Source organism: Leiobunum rupestre, chromosome 3 (assembly GCF_980474605.1).
Source record: "Leiobunum rupestre chromosome 3, qqLeiRupe1.1.hap1, whole genome shotgun sequence".
NCBI lineage: Eukaryota > Metazoa > Arthropoda > Arachnida > Opiliones > Sclerosomatidae > Leiobunum > Leiobunum rupestre.
Window position 1 is genome coordinate 58,104,766 of NC_143386.1, and position 17,399 is coordinate 58,122,164.

At 37.6% G+C, this 17,399-nt stretch overlaps 1 protein-coding gene across 1 annotated transcript in view; it reads right to left on the minus strand.

Annotated features, from left to right (window-relative positions):
* Nucleotides 1-17,399, minus strand: part of dally (division abnormally delayed protein) — a 184,744-nt gene that overhangs the window by 110,264 nt on the left and 57,081 nt on the right. The window lies entirely within an intron of this gene.

The window sequence follows — 17,399 nt, forward strand, 5'->3', positions numbered from 1 at the left end:
ACACCTTTACACCTGAAGGAACAAGCGCATAGATTATGGGGCACAGTAATTCTCATCTCCGGAACAGGCGAATAAAACGTTTTAGGGTAAAAAGAGTACACTTTTAGTCCGAGAACAGGCGAAAAGGAACCACCTAATTAGTGATTGAACAAATATATCAACCCAACCACTTAAATCTTAAAAAAATTTATAGGGAAAATAGGATTATATTTCTAAATATATAGGACTTTATAGGACTATTTTTTCAAATTATAGCATATTTAGTCATATAAAATGCTATTTCATTTACTAACTTTATGCATTTAAAAACAAAATGTATATTTTGATAAATAAATCTTTGATTTTCACTTGAAAAATAGAAACTATTGAACCATTTCATCACAAAAATATACTAGTAGCTAACCATGTTAACAATAACAAAAGTATAGAATAGAATGACTTGGTATAGGAATTTATCCTATAGCTACATCGAGCAATTTAACAGAGTGGCGGGATTTGAAATGGGCAAAATATCAAAATTATAGAACTTTTTAGGACTTTTTAGGGATTTTGCTAAAAATATACGATGTTATAGGAAATTTTTGAAAATATAGGATTTTATAGGAATTATAGGACCTCTGGGGGCCCTGACGTATCTCATTGGTTTGCTAAAGATAAGGCTATTGAATATAATTAAATAATAATTAAATAATTAAATAATTAAAATATCTTAAATGGCCCAACCTTGCATTTAAAATATTTACGAATTTCCTTCCCGTACGGAGTTTAACGGTAATAGCGAGTGTAGGGAGCTGTTGGCTAGCGTGGCATGAAATGCTTTCCCACCACCCTCCTACGTATCGTAACCCGGCCACCTGTTTAAAGGCATTATAAGTCGCTAGATGACTTGGGCCTACGGTGGTGCTTTGGTATTATTAATAGTATTATTATTATTCTAATTGTAAATAAATACAGCACTGATTTGGCTGAACGTGAAATGAGTATTTTTGGTTAAATTTCTGACCTACCACCAAAAACCACTACCCCCCAATTTTCAAAAGAATTTATGCTCCCTTTAAGCGGGAGACAACAGAAACACCAATGCAAAATTAAATTAATTATAAAACATATGGAAAAAATAGCGATTAAAATTAAAATTAGTAATAAAGCAATATCAAGTTGAATCAGAAAACATCAGCCAAAGAGCAAAAGAGGTTCAAATAGGTCATAAAACCGAAAGAGAAAAAGCCAATCAATAAGTTAGGCCGGACTACAGTCGGCAGGAGGGGGTGGGGGCAAGAACCCCGAAAACCCCGTCTCATTCAAAAGGAAGCCAAGACGTCGGGGTTCAATCACTCCCGAAAAACGTTACGCCCTAAGAAAACGGAGCAACCTCCCCCCGCGTAAGTGAACCAATTACGCAGACTACACCCATACTCTATCAACCCTCCGCGGTACCAAGTCACGTATAAAGAAATAATCTTTTTGAATAGTCTAGGCTAAACAGTCCGAGAATAGGCGAGTTCGTTTTATTTATTTTCCTCAACGGACCGAAGAGTCTACAAGGTCCGTTAAGCAGTCTAGTTTCCCCCCGTTCCTTGTTTTCCCGGCATAGCGGAGATGGAGATGCGAATTGGGGCGGCCCATCACTTTCTCTCTCCAGTGTCCCGTTTCATCTTCGTGGTTTTGTTGCGCCCCATTTGGGGGCATTCCCCTCCAGCCCCCCCCCCCCCTCCCCTCTTGAGACAGATTTGCCTATCTCGTCCAGACTAAATTCCCCGGGAATATACGTTTTCCCTATCTTTTCTCCCGCTAATATTTGTCAAGTTAAGGGAATATCGACTGTTTTCCTACGCCACCACGAAAATTACGGGGCCGATTTGGAGCTCCCCTATAAGCCGCGTAGTGCGAAGTTAAGTTGACGAATACGAGTCGGGAAATCCAACTCCGACGGTCTAATGTTCGGAGGCACTGTGGGAAGGTTTTCTCGCGAGGAAATGTAATAATAACTTGGTTTTATTTATATATCGCATTTTCGCTTACTTTGCCTGTTTTTGACATCTCTAATTACCCTTACCCTGGTAACGTGATATTAGTCGCTTTAAAAATATATATAAATATATGTTAGGAATGTACGATTTATTTTTTACTTGAATCGTAATAATTTTATCTTTTTTATTTGACCTACTAACGCCTGTAAAAGTGTTTCAACCGTCGTGCACGTGAGAAAGCGCCCCACCAGGGGAGTGTACAAATCAAGATTGGCCCCAAACTTAATTATTAAGATGTTGTTAAATAATTAATTGTTTAACAAGATCAGGATATAATTTTAAAATTTACAACTGAATAAATTACAACCACGGATCACAAAAAAAAATATTGATATGAAAAACATTCCAAACTTATTATTTTTAATTTGGCCTACTAACGCCTGTAGAAGTGTTCCAACCGCCGCACACCGCTGCTCGAAGGAAAGCGTCCCACCAGGGGAAAAACGAACAATATCCCAATACCAATTTCTATTATTACTATATTGTTTAAATTATATTTTAAAATATACCATAAAATAAATTACAATCAGATATCATATAAAATAAGAATTATTCAGGCATTAAATTAGGAACTATTTGTTTTCCTGTCGTTAATAAACGCAATCTTCGGGTAAAATCTGTGAAATGTCGCCGACATACACGCCTCATTACACGACATAATGCACGTGGTCAAAAGAGTAACATGTCAGGCCTCCTAAGAGCTTCGTCGCGCGTGGACAAATACCGAACACACAATCACGAAATAAGGTAAGTGAATCCAAAAGGAGGAAAAAAGGGAGGGGGGTAAGGAGACATTATCTACCCCCCCGTTTGGGGTTGGTTAGAGCAATACGTTTTCATTAGCGGGATATCTAAAAATCTCGCATAATATTTCAATTAGAGTGAAGTGATATCCGAAAAAGAGAATATTACCTTTTTTGGGGCGAGCCTAGGCTTAAAGTAAGAAACGTTCAAGCCTAGGTTTTTGGCATCTTGTAAAACGCCCCCTAAAGGTGAAATTTACTACTCGGTAAAGGCCGAGGCTTAAAAGCGGATAAGGGAAGAAGATGGGACGCGGTTCGTCCGAGCATAATTTCTCGGCCCATTAGACAAAGTGCCGTCGTTTAGAAAAACACGTGTGCCGGTGCATTTCGCCTCCTAAACATTTTCAGCTGTTTCGCTTCCACAGCATCGTCCGCTGATGACGCGCCAGGCCCTTTTTATTTTTGGCGCGAGATCGCGAAAATAAGCGAGCGCGGGGAGGGGGTGGACACGCCCTTTACTCGGCCGCGTGCGTCACCATAACGACCAGATAATCAAAAGGGAGAGATACACCGCTATCCACCCTCATCCACCCGGTTTCTTTCGAAATTCACGGTGAGATTTAGCAAATAGACCCGAGTGCAGGGTGACCAGGGAAAGGCTTTGAAAATTTAATAGGAAAAATTTGAATTTTAGAGGCCAATTATAGGCTTGTTGAGGTTAACGGTAATAGTTAGTGTAGGGAGCTGTTGGCTCGCGTGGCTTGCAGGGCTTTCCACCACCCTCCTACGCATTGTAACCCGGCCACCTGAATTAAAAGGCTTTAAAAGTCGCTCGATGACTTAGGCCTATTGTGGTGCCTTGGGTTTTAGCCTAGCTGATTATTTTTATTATTATTGTTATTATTAAATAAAATAGGTGAATTATAGGAAAATATAGGACACTAAATAGGCGAATTATAGAAAAATATAGGACACTAAATAGGCGAATTATAGAAAAATATAGGACACTAAATAGGCGAATTAAAGAAAAATATAGGACACTAAATAGGCGAATTATAGAAAAATATAGGACACTAAATAGGCGAATTATAGAAAAATATAGGACACTAAATAGGAAAATATCGGAAAAATAATACAGTAATTGCAATATCGGTAAACTTGGACTCAGTGGCGTAGCTAAGGTCTAATCTAAAAAACTATCTAAACAATTCGATTGTCGTGACCACGAGTTAAATGATCGAAAACGGATTTAAAAAAACAAACTTAAATTCAAAAAGAGGGGAAATTAACTGAAGTATAAAAAGAGTTACAAATTATAGTATCCCAGCGACAGAACTCGAGCAGCGTTGACCCGGGGTGAAAAAAGATTCGAATCTAACAACGTTTTTGACCAAAGGGATGCTTGCAAGGAGGTTTACAAAAAATGGTGCAATAGTAATTTTCTTGGGAAAAACACTCGGGAGATATACCGGACAGCGAACGGGCTAAAGTTCGCCCTCCAGGTAGGCCATAAAAAAAGGGGGGGGGGGGGGCGTTCAATGATTGTTATTCCGAGTACCCATATTTCCAGTTTATCGCTAATCCGTGTTCTTACATTTCGATTTGCTAACCAGTGTGTCAGAATTTATAGCCCGGTGTACCTAGAAACAGAGACCATACCACCGGAGGCCTATCATCATAGTGCCCTACGCCAGCGTCCACCTAGCCCGGACAGGTGACAAATCCAGCATGGGTAGCAGAACCCCACTACTGATGGTCTCACCTTTGACGCAAGCCACTCAACCCAGCAGAAGGTGCAGCAATGGGTGGACCAATCCCCACTTCGCACACAGCAGTGGGATTAAGAATGGATGCTATAGCAACTCCAGCCGACACCCTACCTACGTAGGTAAGGAGCCAAGCCCTTTGGAGAGAGTTCCTAAAGGGGAACGACGAGCACACAGCAGCCCAAGTAACCCGGCACAGCTGGCACCGGAGATCCCGGTGGGCCCCAAAAGGCCGGGAAACAGGACCGCCGTGCCCGCATATGGAGGCCCGCCGCCCCACAGCAGGCTACCCAATCCGCCGAGGCGGCCAGTTAGCCTGGACCCTCTCCGTTAGCCTGAGCCGAAGCTCAGTATCCAGCCCAAATCTGACCGCAGTCGGAGGTGGAGATAGGACCATTTGATCACTCTAACATCTTCCAGAGCACCACCGCCCTTACGGGTTACAATAGCCGGACCCCGACTCCCCGGTAAAGCCACCAGTTATTGCACACTCTAACCCATTTAGGGCCCGATTTGCTAACCATCCAGAACACCCACTTTTCAGGAATGCAACATAAAGGTCATTATTCCAAGCACAAACTATTCATAGTATATACCATTCAGGGCGCCCGTTTACAACCACCCATTGAATATAAAATCGAAAATAGAACGAATTTCAAAGGGTGTTTTCCACCGGTAATTACGCAGTACACTTCTCCAAATTTTAGTCCAAAATTACGCGAAGGGCTTTCCCCAAAAACCCAAATATAAACCCCGCAAATGGCTCTAAAGATCTAAGGATTCCCCGGGCATTTTTTGCCCTGTCCTTTGATCCGATGGGGGGGGGGGGGGGGGGGGGGGCGGAATTTAGGTAGCGTTAAAAGGCGCCGAAATGACAAAGCGCAGGTATCACGTGACCCCACCCACTAATCCGGAACGCCATCAATCTATATTCTTCGAGGCGCTGGGGGCCGGGAGAGCCTCCAAAAACGGCCAGCCGCCGCCACCTAGCGGTCGATATCCTAATGGGATTTTAGCACGCTAAATGCTCGCACAGTCGTATCTACCCCCTTCCCCCCCCCCCGTGGGTCGACACTGCCACGCCAGAGTCTATAAACCCTAACTAACCTTATATAGATTTTACGCCTTCGTCCTGAATTCAGTCTCCATTTAAAAAGTTACCCGATAGTAATAACGAAGGCAGGGAGCTACGACGAGTGTACGACTTAGGATTAATATTATTCCCCCGCCTTCGTCACCGCTATCAGGTAAGTAGCGGCTTGACTGGAACGCGGAGAATTCCGAGTTTGAATAGGATAATTAAAGAGGCTTAATTCTAGCGAGGTTCTATGGAAATGCGGTTTATCTAATAGCTCCTTTTTTGCAAAAAATAAATAGCAGGAGGGGGGGAGATAATTGTAGCTAATTTGCTTTTAAGCTCGCAGACGTAAGCCGCATTCCCGAATTGTTTTCCAGCCCGGGAAACAAATCTCCGAAAATCCCTCAACGGTAAACCTGATTATGCGTAGTTCCGTTTATAGCAGGTATGGCTTATTCCTTTTCTTGGGTAACCACATGAAACCTTCAAATTTTAAATAGGAAAAATTGGAAATTTATAACTTTTAGGTAAATATAGGAAATCGTTCAGCGAATTTATTAAAATGATTCTTATAATTTCCGTTAATGATAAAACCAAGAATGTATTTATTTATACCTAGGGAGAATGTCTATGTCGAGCAGGGTTGGTCGATAATTATCGATGGATAATTATCAATGATAATTATCACGATAATTATCGATATTTATCCGATGAAAAAATCATGATAATTATCGAATTAAATTAAATTCTCTGAAAACAGTTTTTAAAGTTTAATTTAATAATTTTGAAAGCAATATTGAGCAGTATTAAGTATTTATGACATTTATGCTCGCATTTATGTAATGTTTTCAACTATACAAAATGTATATTATCAAATTTTAAACTTTAAAATTTTAAATTTTTTCGAAACTTGAAAAGGCAATGTTGTTAATTCATCGGAATCATCGTTAAATTTTACAACTTAAATTCCAAATATTCATAATTATCAAAAAAATCCGATATTTATCCAAATAATCCGATAATTATCCAAATAATCGGATAATTATCAAATGATCGGATAATTATCAAAAAATCCGATAATTATCGTATAAATCGGATTTTGATTTTTTCCGAAAAAATCCGATTTTTTGCCAACCCTGATGTCGAGACGGTTTTTAGCCTTTCTCTCAATCCACCCGTTGGTCCCCCCAGTACGCTCCTCCGCTTAAAATAAAACGAATAGTCCCGGTATTTCATTGGCTGCTTAAAATTTACATCACCTAACGCGATGGTAATCAAACGCCGGTGACGTTTTGTCTTCCCCGCCGCGCGAGACGTGGGAAAGGCGTTCAACGTGCCCGGCGATTGTCGCAACATAATCATTCTTCCTTTGGTTGGATAGAAACATTACATTTAATATGAAAACATCGCACTTTGTGACTAGATAATTAAATGTATTTAGGTAGTATTACATTTTCATTTTAAAACACCAGCCAGCGAAATCTCGAAATCAGTACCGAAATTGAAGAATCACCCTGAAAAACCGAAAAATCAACTATCTGATCAAAAACCCCAAAGAAAAGTTAAGGATTGAAAATCCAGTGCGATAAATTTGAAAGTATTCGACCCCCTTTCCTCCATTGCCCCCAGTATGAACTGAAAAGGTTAAAAGATTCTTAGGTACCTAAATACGTTCTTGCATAAACTATTTTCCGACGCATTGCTACATTTGCAAAGCACCGTTTGACGAAAACATTAAACTATCACAAAAACGCGCTAAGTTGCGAAGCAATTTTAAATTCGCCAAGAACACCAAACAAAAGTAATTGAATTTTAGGTCGTCGATTTAAAATTATAACACGATTGGGGTTAACCAGCTTTTAAAAGATTTCCAAGTAGCTTCCCCCCCCCCCTTAGGATCGACACTATACGAATGAGATAAAGATTGTCCAAGGGCGCCTCTCGTGGGAGAAACGAGAATTTTTATATATAGGGTTGGGTAGAGATTGTGGAAAGCATAATACAGAAACTGGTTTGGCGGATCGAAGCCACCTCCCGCCACAATGAGCATTCAAATGCACACACCATTTTTTATTAATTTTTCGTTCATTTTTTCACATTTCATTTCGGTCCTTTTAAAAAGTTAAGTCAAAAATAGAGTGGTTTGTGCCCCGTGTAAATGACCTTAAGAAAAGCTCTTCACCAAACCACTCAGTTTCAAACTCCCTTTATCAATGGAAGCTCCAGCTAGAATTATATTAAAAAATGAAATATACGAAACGAGGGATTTCACGACTAATTTTTAAGTACAATATATTTTACCAAAAATTTATTTAAGTGATGAGATGAGAATCCATTTAGGACGTAAAAATTAAACATCTACCTGATACGTACATCATATCACAACTCGAATGTTTCTTGTAAAATGTAGACTTTAAAAAGTGTGTATGGACTAGACTAAAAAAAATCGTTTACTAATACGTGCTACGCGAGTTGTTTCTAACATAACTAGCGCCAATCATTCCTAGCTTCTGTTAAACCTGGCGGCAGAGCATGGAAGTTCATATTGACTTTAACAGGGTAGCCACAAAATTTTCAGATTTAAATTCCCTGATTATACCCGGTTTTCCCCGACTTCTAAGGCCAAAATTTTTTATTTTAAATTTTACTTTTATCAGAAGTTAATGAATTTAAATGGACTTATATTTCAGTAAAAAGGTTATTGGGATGATTAAAAAATTGGCCAAACTTTCAAGTAAAGTATACATAATCAAAGAATTTGTCATAGATCTAGAAAATCGAATTCCCTTAAAATTTATTTTTAGGTCCATTTTAAAAATCCCTGACAAGTGGCAACCCTGTTTAATATATCTATAGATATTTATAAACCATTTTTTCCAAATGTGGTTGTTTTAGAATTTAAATATAATTATTTCTGCACTATTTTTCCTTCAAAACATCACCCGGAGGTCGGGGCTAGTGGCTCACTCCTGTAATCCCAAGCGTCTGGGAGGCAGAGTTTGTGGATGGCCGTGTGAAGACGACCACATATCCCCTAACGGATGGTTGTCTTACTTCCGCCACGGGTGTCCCATCCCTTTCCCCAAATATTACCCCATTGGCGTGGCCTTTACACATATATCACCCCTGATTAATCACTTAAACGAGCAGACTGCATTGTACCATACGTACGCATTCGAAAGTACGCGTTTCAAGCAATTTAGCAATTGCATGTTTAGAAGGATACTTCCCTCGTTCGAGATATTATTTACTTCTGGTTTTATATGTCTGTTTGAATCGATTCGGTATGCCACGCGTAGAGAACACGTGCACGCTCCCAGGATAAATACGCCTAATATCAGAAGTAAATAGATTTCTAAGAGATAAGTGTCCATATATCTACACTAATATTGTTATTCGCGGTTGACCGTCGTAGGTTCTCGCTAAAATAAATCATCATAGTGATTGTATCATTTAATTGCCTAGATGATAACTTATTCCGGGATAAATATTTTATTTACATAGCATGTTTTAGAATTTGAAAATTCACATTCTAATATAAATTTTTTTTAAATAATACATTTTTTTATTTAAAATATCAGAATGTGAATTTATATTCTATAGTTCATTTAAAATATCAGAATGTGAATTTATATTCTATAGTTCATTTAAAATATCAGAATGTGAATTTATATTCTATAGTTCATTTAAAATATCAGAATGTGAATTTATATTCTATAGTTCATTTAAAATATCAGAATGTGAATTTATATTCTATAGTTCATTTAAAATATCAGAATGTGAATTTATATTCTAAAGTTCATTTAAAATATCAGAATGTGAAATTATATTATAAAGTTCATTTAAAATATCAGAATATGAATTTGTATTATTAAGTTCTTTAAATTATCAGTATGTAATTTTTTTAAATAAGATATTAGAATTTAAATATTAATATCGTAATATTTAAATAATTTTTAACCTAGCCACACGTTTCTAATTAAATTAAAATTTTAAATCAACCAACAAACAAATAAAACCAACAGAAAACTAAATTTACAGCGACCCCTATCCAATGGCGAGAAATTTACGTGGTAAATTCAACAACCAACGCGTAAGAATTTAAAACAAACTAACATCTGTAATAGACAAATTTCTTTTATTTTAACTCTTGGCAAAAAAAACCGCAGACAAGTTTAAAAAGGCGTAGGATTATATTTTATTAAGTCTAACTTGTAAGTTAAAGGGGAGGATTTTGACCGTTTCGGCTGTTGAGTTATGGCTGTAAACGCATCATGGAATTGGGAATAACAAATACAATATTACCATAAGCACAAAGAGAAGAAAACACATTTAATTCACCCTATGCGTTAAGCCTTTGCCAGTCTAAGATACGCGCCCGCCAAGTAGGCGCACGAACGTCTGGCTCAAGTTAAAAAAAAATTATAAAAAATCTCTTAAGAAAAACTAGCCCGGACAAACCGCATTCCAACTTTTTTCTTACACGTATTACATACACATTTTATATTATGTTCAGAATTTCAGAAATGTATAAGATTTATTTTTAAAAGTGTTCAGTCAAAATTGAAGGAAAAAAATATGCGATATCATATAAATTATCGAGTTATCAACCTTTTTGGAAATTGATCAAGGACCCGGAATATTCAAATATAGTTAAGTCTGGCCGGTCGCGGAGTCTCATCAACATTAATTTTCGTTCAAAAGAAAAAGCGCTGTTGCTGGCTTTAATTCAGGATCATAATTTAAACTAATTTGATATTTCGCGTGGGTCGCAGAATTTTACGAAATTGTAAGTCAGAAATTCTTGGAACTGTAAATCTGAATTAATAAAAAAGAATTACTAAGTTTGAAAATAATTTTCCTAGAATTTGAATAAGATCGAAATATTCAAAAAAATTAACTTTCTCTCTTCGATTTATTTTCCCGCAGACATACGTTCTAAAACGCCTCACTCGGCGGCGCTGAAGTGGAGAAAATTACAAATTTTTATGACGTATTTTCAACCCCCTTCGCGACAAACTCTCATTAAACATTATAACATACTGACACACTTTTGGGTCTAATGTCGCTTTTGCTAAAACCCAAGCCACCACCTTAGGCCAAAGTCATCAAGCGACGTTTAATTACATTAATCTCAGTTGGCCGGGTTTAGTTGCGTAGGAGGGTGGTGGCAAAACCTTGATGCCACGTGAGCCAACAGCTCCCTACACTAACTAGTACCGTTAACCTCCGCAAGATTTTAAGGAAGGGGAAACCGAAGAGCTCGGGGGAGAAAGAACTCCATAAACTTCCTAACTCAACGCAGAAGGAGTCATTCCGAGTTTTCACCCAGTGCCACAAACTGGAATCTAACCCGGCTCCTTTTGCTGCGAGGCGAAAGTGCCCACTACTCCGCCACCCCATGTTACCAAGCTCGAAATATTCCAAAAATGTTACTTAGATCGACAACGATTTTTAGGAGCCAAAAGAAACAATACTTTATGTTTATATTCTATACCCGTGCATAAATAGTATTTGTTTTCAAGAAGTCAGAATGTCGCGAGATTGTTAAAATGCGCATACATTTTAGACGGCGCAGAGGGCAAGAACGTTTCAAGAGTGTCTATGTAAAATAATAATTTTTCCAAGTGGAATGGGTTCATTTAAATGCAAATATATATCCCGCAAGAATTTACTGAGGTGAACGGAATAAGTAACCGCCACTATATCCACTGATTTCACCATCCCCTCGAGATATTCCTGACTACAAGGAGAGCAAACCCCCTTACCGACATAAAAGGGGAAAATAAATACACGAGGTAAAGCGGAGGGCGTGGTTTTTCTTTCGGGAATCACGGAACAAACAAGGTACTGCCCACACATTTTTCGATATTCTAACACTAGGAAATAAATATTCATTGTGATTCCAGAGTCGGAGCGGGTTTGCGAAATCGGTTTTATCTCCAGGGACATTAGAATAATCCTGTTTATTAATTTTGAAATATTTTTATAAAATAAATATGCAAAAAAAAAGCAAATGAAAAATATGGGGAAGAACAATTCGGTGGATATTTCTATTTCTCTCGGGAAAAAAGAGAAACACGAAGAGCTGTTTGAAATTCATCATTGGTAGTCAGTCGTATTATATCGACGGCCTTCCGAAAGCGCCATAATTCGCGATAAAAACACGGAGACAGAACTGAATGGGAAAACCACTTTCGCGGCTGGCATACTAATGGCGGAGGAACGATGTCGACGGTCAGTGGGAACGAGGCTGCGGTTCGGACGAATTATTTATATTTTTTCTTCGCGGCTCTAGTTCTTCGGCGGCGGTGGTGACGAATGGGAATCAGTTATGAAGGAAAAACAACAGTTTCTCCTTCAATATGACCAAAAAAAACTAAGTGTCCAGCCCAACTTATGGATTTCGCCGATAATGTCAGTCGTTTTTCACGAGAAAATGATCCTAAGATATTATAGGGTTTCCACAGGTTTTTACATTCAAGCTCCTTGACTTAGAGAATTTCTATAGATTTTCCGACTTTTTTAAAGACAAAATTTTGAAATTAAATCAAATATTTTGCTATCTAGACCTATTTTCAAATTCCCTGAACTTTCTAGTTTTGTAGCAACCCTCAAAGGTTTCTATAATATTATCAGATTGATATTCAATGACTTCTCTATTTTCCTTAACCATTTTTAGAAATTTTCCAATTTAAAGGCCAAAATTAGAATATTTTTATGTTATTCATTTTACATTCATCAGAAGTTAATAAATTTAAATAACTTACAAGGAGACTACCCGAGGTGTTACACACCGATTTGGTTCAAACTCGGGGGATTGGTAGACCTTCATGTAACTGGAAAAATCCTAAAGGGATTTTATTCAATGGGCAACGGTTGTGCCATGGCAACGAAAAATGTTTTTGACAACATAAAATAACATGGGATTTTGACCGATTTCCCTGAGAAAAAATTTTAAAAAATTTATAAAAATGTGACCATTTTTGATTTTTTTCGTAAATTTTTATCAATTTTTTTTTTTATAATTTTGGTATTTTATTTTTTTTTCAATTTTGTAAAATGTTTCACAGGGTCCCCCTCGGAATCGATCAAAATCCCACATGTGTTATTTTCAATGGGAAAATTTCCATTTTAAGTTGTCAAAAACATTTTTCGTTGCCATGGCAAAACCGTTGCCCATTGAATAAAATCCCTTTAGGATTTTACCAGTTACATGAAGGTCTACCAATGCCCCGAGTTTGAACAAAATCGGTGTGTAACACCTCGGGTAGTCTCCTTATTAGCTAAAAGTTACGTTTTAACAAAAAAATTATAGCAACGATTAGAAAATTACCAGCACTTTGAAAAAACTAAATAACAATCACCAAATTTAAGTAAAATTTCGGAACGTGTTAGTACTATTTTAAAATTTCCTGACTTATTGATATAAGCAATTATCAATACTAACAATTTGTAAATTGTAGATTCAAATAAGGTAATTTATAATTATAATGTATAGGTAAATAAGCTAAAACTTAGATTTTTAACAAGGAATCGAGTTAAAATAATCGTTCTACACAAAGAAATTGATTCCACAATAATCGATTTAAAACGAGTTTCGAAATTTTATAATTTATTTAAAAGAAATCTAATTATAAAAATAGTCAATTTCCAACAAGAAATATAATTATAAAATAATCGATTTCCAACAAGAAATCGAATTATAAAAATAATCGATTTCCAACAAGAAATCGAACTATAAAAATAGTCAATTTCCAACAAGAAATCGAATTAAAATAACAGATTTCCAACAAGAAATCGAATTAAAATAATCGATTTCCAACAAGAAATCGAATTAAAATAATCGATTTCCAACAAGAAATCGAATTAAAATAATCGATTTCCAACAAGAAATCGAATTAAAATAATCGATTTCCAACAAGAAATCGAATTAAAATAATCGATTTCCAACAAGAAATCGAATTAAAATAATCGATTTGTTGGAAATCTATCAAAATAACCGATTTCAAACAAGATATCGAATTATAAAAATTACCGATTTCAAACAAGAAATCGAATTATAAAAATTACTGATTTCCAACAAGAAATGGAATTATAAAAATAACCGATTTCCAACAATAAATCGAATTATAAAATAATTGATTTCTAAGCAATTACTCTTTTTGTGGACCAATAAGTCAATTTACAATAAAAATAAAATGTAATATAGACTATTCATAGTAACTTCGATCCATCCAGTAAGTAGTAGAAAATAAAAACGTTTTAGGAAGGGACTACTTGTTGGAGAGCCGGTGAATTTTTCATCCATATGTAAAAGCGAAGCAAAGAATATCATTTCATTTCTATATATCCGTCGCTATACGATAAATACGTAAAAAATGAGCTTGGGCGTTTTAGAGAGGCAAAGCAATAAAGAGTCTACTTCCTTAGGAGACAGTCCAGGGGCTTAAGGCTCCCGGACCGCAAATCTCCAATAGTCTCGCTTACCTCATTCCCCCACTAACAAGATACTCCGTCCGAACAGAAATAAAACAATAGGCGGGGGACAACGTAGGTAGACAGTGAACGCCGTGAGTGATAAGCTGAATTCGTCTGCTAGAGAGGAGATCACCTTGGAAACGCGCGCTAACTAAAACAGCTGTATTTGAAAGGCGGGAAAATGGGCTTAAAGCGTCGTTCGGGAGTGAGGGAGAAAGTGTGAATGGGGAAATTCATGAATAAAGCATGGCTGCAGTTCGCGGTTCAAAAGTAGGAGATTCTATACACGCGCTGTGTCACGGGGATTCTAAAGAGGTGGGAAGAGAACCCCAGAGCTTGAAAGAGCTCTGATCCCGAATCGCGGGGTGTTGACTATTCACCCTCTACACACACTAATAGCGACTACAATCGGGAAAGTAGACGAAAATACGGAGAAAGTTAGCAAAGCCCGTTATACTCTATGTAGCTACTTGTATGTTAAAAAACTGTTTAAATATTCAGCATTTAGGTTCTATTATGAGATAAATTAAACCTTGTTCCGTTATCTTGATGCAGAATTAAACCTTGTTCCGTTATCTTGATGCAGAATTAAACCTCGTTCCGTTATCTTGATGCAGAATTAAACCTCGTTCCGTTATCTTGATGCAGAATTAAACATCGTTCCGTTATCTTATTGCAGAATTAAACCTCGTTCCCTTATCTTATTGCAGAAATAAACCTTGTTCCGTTATCTTATTGCAGAATTAAACCTCGTTCCGTTATCTTATTGCAGAATTAAACCTCGTTCTGTCATCTTATTGCAGAATTAAACCTCGTTCCGTCATCTTATTGCAGAATTAAACCTCGTTCCGTCATCTTACTGCAGAATTAAACCTCGTTCCGTCATCTTACTGCAGAATTAAACCTCGTTCCGTCATCTTACTGCAGAATTAAACCTCGTTCCGTTATCTTACTGCAGAATTAAACCTCGTTCCGTTATCTTACTGCAGAATTAAACCTCGTTCCCTTATCTTATTGCAGAATTAAACCTCGTTCCCTTATCTTATTGCAGAATTAAACCTCGTTCCCTTATCTTATTGCAGAAATAAACCTCGTTCCCTTATCTTATTGCAGAAATAAATTTTGTTCCGTTATCTTATTGCAGAATTAAACCTCGTTCCGTTATCTTATTGCAGAATTAAACCTCGTTCCGTCATCTTATTGCAGAATTAAACCTCGTTCCGTTATCTTATTGCAGAATTAAACCTCGTTCCGTCATCTTATTGCAGAATTAAACCTCGTTCCGTTATCTTACTGCAGAATTAAACCTCGTTCCCTTATCTTACTGCAGAATTAAACCTCGTTCCCTTATCTTATTGCAGAATTAAACCTCGTTCCCTTATCTTATTGCAGAATTAAACCTCGTTCCCTTATCTTATTGCAGAAATAAACCTTGTTCCGTTATCTTATTGTAGAAATAAACCTTGTTCCGTTATCTTATTGTAGAAATAAACCTACATAGAAAATTTTACACACCGGCAAACTTTGGTTCGTGTTAATGGAAAGTTTTACTTCTTCGGCTCATTAAATTAAGTATACGACCTCATTTTAACGTAACTAGCGCCAATTTTAAAAAGGTGGCAGAAACGTTAAATCCAGTGATTATCCTCAAATATGCGACTTCATACTGCTTTTGAGTCAGTTAAGCCCACCTATCCAAGTTTCAGTTAAACCTAATGGCCTACGTCTAGTTGGCCTAGCTGATTATTATTCGTAGCTTTCCCGTAGCCATACGTCGAAGCTAAGCCACGCCTTAAAACGCCTGCCATGATATTAATTTGACGTCAGAGATCACGAGACAAAACGCTAAACACGGCCGGTAGAATATAAGTTCCGGGCCCCAAGAGAGCCTTTACTACTGGAGATAAACCCGGTAGAAGTATATCTCGTTTGTAGGGACCCGGAAATTTCTAAAGGTTTTCCCCCTCTCTCTTGTCGGGCCTGCTGCTTAATAATAACGTGACCACCATGGGCGTCTTATATTTTCATGGGCGACCCATACGAGTTACCATGGCCACGAACACAATACGTTTCACCGTAAATTTTGAACTTTAATCCAGTTGTACCGTGTGTTAGTAGACGATATTTCATTAAGAATGTACTCCCTGTAACGCTCGTAGAAAATTTGACGAAACACGGTGAATATTCTTATGACGTCTCTCCGTGCACCATGGTCGCCATCTTGTCTAAATTTGTATACCTTTAGCTAAGCACCCGGTTTGAAGAGCAGTAACATTTAGCCGTCTGGTAGCACCGTTATTTTTACGAGAAAAGATTTTCACGTTTATTCGCGATTTACGCTTTGGATTGCATCCAAGAATTTTTGCTTTTATGGAATTTGAAGCGCCGCTTTCTAAAACAGAAATTTTCGTACCAGATAAATAAAGAAACAAGATGGAAATCTAAACAGAGGGACCATCAATGGAAATCCCCGACCCCAAAAACCGGCCATAAACGTGTCATCCCGAAAAAGATACATTTGTCCATTGCGCGATATAAATCCACCGTCGGACGTCCAACGATCGGTCCGACGCTATCCTTGGAACCTTAACCCGACTTAAGTCGCCAGTATATACAGGGTGTAGCCAAGAATGTATTTATTTATACTCAGGGAGAATGAATATGTCGAGACTATCGACGGACACGTTGAGGCCCTAACCCCGTCACGCTAAGGGGGGGGGGGGAGGGAAAAAGGAGGCGGTCTTATTTTTTGCGTCCTCGCTGCAGCGTTAATCGCGTCGAAAAACGTAATTTTTAAGAACCAATGAGATTGCAGTATTATTTGATTTTATTAAAGCGGAGGAGCATACCGGGGGCCCCAACGGCTGGAATTGGAGAAACGCTAAAAATAATCTCGACATATTCATTCTTCCTGAGTATAAATAAATACATTCTTGGTGTAGCAAAAGGTTATGCCAAAATGTTAAGGAGTTGTAGGGGGAGTTGAGAAGTATGCCTGTTTTTCCCAATTATCCTACGGAGAGTTAAAAACCCGAGAGCTTCAAAGTGCGACCTACTAGCCCCTGGAAGTAGGCTGCAACAAGCGCCAAACCAAGCAGCAGGGAAATGCGAACATTAAAGTTTGGGTTCGTGTGATAGCTAAAAAAGGACTTTATCAACAAATCGAGGTAGCCAGCGTAAAAAGTAAACTTAAACCGTATTTCAAGTCCCTGCTGCTATCGATATTTATTTTCCTTTTGAGTGACAAATCCGTTTTATATCACGGAGGAAACCATTATACAATGGATTAGCAGGAATTTAA